Here is a 3,458-nt window from a genome sequence, read left to right as displayed (position 1 = left end):
AAGGTCTGGAACAGTCTGCCAGCGGAGGTGGTTCAAGCACCTACACTGAACACCTTCAAGAGTAAATTGGATGCTTATCTTGCTGGGATCCTACGACCCCAGTTGACTTCCTGCCCTTTGGGCAGGGGGCTGGACTTGATGATCTCCCGAGGTCCCTTTCAGCCCTATTGTCTATGAAATCTATGAAATAATCAGCGTTTATCAAATTAGCCATCTAATTCTCACCACTGTCTAAGAAAGTACCTCTGAAAGAACTGCAGTCAGAAGTACCTGTAATGGAATGAAATTCTGCCCGTAGTAGGGGTGTAGATTGTAGCCGTGTTGGTCTAAGAACATAGGCAGACAAGGTTCTTTGGGTGAATCTGATATCTTTTATTAGACCAACTTAAATAGTTGCCAAACAATTATTAAGCAAGTTTCAGGTTCAAAAACCCTTCATCAACCTAAGTAAGTTTCAGCAGTTGATGTGTGCTCTTCCTGGATGGAATGAAAAGTAAAGAAGCCAGAGGCTAGGCTGGTCTGCATGCAAGACAGGTAGTCAGTGAAAATGCAGTCAATGGGTGAGAGAGGGGCTGGCGGGGTGGCGAAAGAGAAGGGGGATGAATAGCAAAGAGATACTGACTCCCTAGGTAGCTCTTCACTACTGGCCCCCCCTTCTCTCTCTTCCCCACCCACCCAGCCTGTCTCTCACCTGCTGATTCCTTAGTCTCTCACCCATTGATTCCTCAATCTAAATTTTCACTGACTACCTGTCTTGTATACAGACAAGCCCAGCCTCTGGCTGCTTTACTTTTCATTCCATTCAGGAAGAACACACACCAACTACTGAAACTTCCTTAGCCTGATGAAGGGTTTTTGAACCCGAAAGCTTGCTTAATAATTGTTTTCCAACTATTTAAGTTGGTCTAATAAAGATATCAGATTCACCCAAAGAACCTTGTCTGCCAGTCCCTGTAGTAGATGCACACACCAACTTCCTCCAAACCACTGCTGTGATACATTAGTACTGCACTGCAATACCAATTTAGTTGTAACACTGACTTTACAAAATAAAGAAAAGGCAGAATTTCAAAAGGAATTTGGTAGTATAACTTGCTTGGCAGCACAACTTTCTGAAGCAGCTAAGTGTCATAATGTAACTCAATCAGAATAACTCGCTCTAGAGTTGCTACCCACTTGTGCAAAACTAGACACTGTGATGAACTCTGAAAAAAGAAGTCAAACGTAGAAATATACTCAGAGTTTGTTTCCTTCTCTCACTGATATTACCATTATATTCCATGCCATTTACAGTTTCTACTCCTTCACCAGAACAATAGCTTCAAACCCACGGAGTATAGGCAAAGTATACAGTATGTTTAGGGAAACCAGTACAACAAATATTTCAACAGTGGGACCAATAATTTGTTATTCTTCTGAAATATCATTAAGACATTTATTTTTAACCAGGTTGCACAGCAAAAAAATTCTGTAGAAGTAAAAAACCAAGGGGGAGGGGTATCTTTTCATAGACAAGTCTATGAGCATGTCTGGGATATTTAAGATAATTTCTTAAATTCTATTTTCATCTGACTAGAGGATTCTTAATCATAGAATCTAAAAATATTAATGCAACTATGACCAATTTTTAAGTGGCATAAGTTGCTATAGGTTTATAGGCAACTCCTTATATGACAGAGCAAAGGAAAGTTAGTATTTCATACAAATAATTTCTTTTAATTTTCCAAGGAAGTGGAAAGTAGAGCCAATATTCACTTGGCACAGTTGTAAAACAATTCATCATGAAACTCTCTAGAATAAGGGTGGGCAAAATGTGGCCCGGGGGCCGGATACAGCCTGCCAGGCCATTCTATCTGGCCTGCGGGGCACCTAAAAAAATTTAGAAAATTAATATTTATCTGCCCCTGGCTGCCTATCATGTGGCCCTCAATGGCTTGCCAAAACTCAGTAAGTGGCCCTCTGCTCAAAATAATTACCCACCCCTGCTCTAGTACCACTGCAAGATGACACTAATTCTATCTTGAAACAACAAGGTAACAGGAAAGTTTATTGGAATGCACCAGCAGTTCTCAACCAGGGTAACAAGACACCTTTGGGTCCCTCAACATCCTTCCAGGGGTGCCCCTCTAGCACTATTAGATGCACAAACACAATTCACAAGACAAACCAAAAGATTCTGAATGGTAATCTATAGTGTCTAAAACTATCTGCCCTGTTGTGGTTTTCCCGAGTTCTTTACAGCAGAAGAATTTCCCTATTACTCTTCTGTAGTCACAAGTTGAGTGAAAACAAAAGTCTCACATTTTCCAAGGGGTACCTGTGGTCTAAGAAAGGTAGAGAACCACTGCACTAGAACGCAGTGCCTGCATGTTAAATAGGAAGCAAGACCAAGAATTGAAGACATCAAAAATTGCCACCAAACTGGACCTAAAACTCCTGTCATTCGCACGCATATAAGATACTGCCTACGTTAATAGGGAAAGAAGCCACATTGTTAACAACCCAAATAACCAATCTGGGCACCAGGACAACTTAGGAAATCTATTTCAATGCACCAGGTGCAAGGAGGTGGGACTGGCGTGTTTCTCAGAGGCTAAACTTGCTTGATTCCTCCAGAAACCATCACTCCCTGGCAACATCTCATGGCTGAGAACAAGCCAGCCGCCAATCCGTACCACCACTGGCCCATCTGCAAGGGAGCACTAGAAGGGAAGCAGGTGGCTCAGCTGTGGGGCAGGACGGGGGATGACAACCCGGCTCCCGACGGGCAGGGCCCCGGAGGCGGGGACTTGGAGCCTTCCCTTCCATAGTTCCCTCCTCCTCGACACAGCTGCTTCTCCGGGGAACTTGCCGCAACGGGGAAGTGAGGCCTGCGGCCTATTTTGCAAGTGAAGAAAATGCCCGTTTGTAAGGGGAGGGAGGGGGAAACGTTCTCCTGCGCACAGGCCGCAGCGCGGCCCCGGCCCTGCGCCAGCTCAAGCGGGTGCGGACTCGAGTCTGGCGGGTCGGAGGCCCGCGCCCAAGGGTGCTGGAGCCGCGCCGCGCTCCCCGCCCCGCACTCACCGGGCTGCAGGCGCGGGCGGGTGGGCAACGCCGGGGCTATTTACCACTCACTGCTCCATCGCCGCCGCGCAGCAGCATGCGCCGCCCGCTCCAGCCAGCGAGTCACGTGAGCCCGGTCAGCTGACTCGCACCGGAACACCCGGAAGGCGGCGGGACTCGCGTGGTGGCTGCTGGGAGTGGCGGGGGGAGCGCGTACAGTTCCCCGGCGGCCGCCAGAGGCGCTAGAGTGCCGGGCCTGCGCTCGTCTTAGACCCGCCCGGCCCCGCCTCAGAGCGGGCTGCCGGCCCAGCGCCCCGCCCCTTGGGGGAGCTCCTGGGTCCTAGAGCACGAACGGCACCGCAAGGCAGGGGGATAAAAATCAACCATTTAAAATAAAGAAATAAATATAATAAGGA

At 47.6% G+C, this 3,458-nt stretch overlaps 1 protein-coding gene across 3 annotated transcripts in view; it reads right to left on the bottom strand.

Moving 5' to 3' along the window:
* ATP6V1C1 (ATPase H+ transporting V1 subunit C1) overlaps positions 1-3,180 on the bottom strand; it is a 38,669-nt gene extending 35,489 nt beyond the window's left edge. For 2 of the 3 annotated variants that reach the window (XM_019551574.1, XM_019551563.1), the window contains exon 1: positions 3,064-3,180. The gene's annotated coding sequence lies outside the window, so the exon portion shown is untranslated. The remainder of the gene's footprint in view (positions 1-3,063) is intronic. The other variant, XM_019551582.1, reaches the window with a different exon arrangement.
* Between the last annotated feature and the right edge of the window lie 278 nt (positions 3,181-3,458).

This window comes from Crocodylus porosus, unplaced genomic scaffold (genome assembly GCF_001723895.1).
Source record: "Crocodylus porosus isolate Cpor-Errol unplaced genomic scaffold, CroPor_comp1, whole genome shotgun sequence".
NCBI lineage: Eukaryota > Metazoa > Chordata > Crocodylia > Crocodylidae > Crocodylus > Crocodylus porosus.
This window is presented reverse-complemented; position numbering and strand designations above follow the sequence as displayed.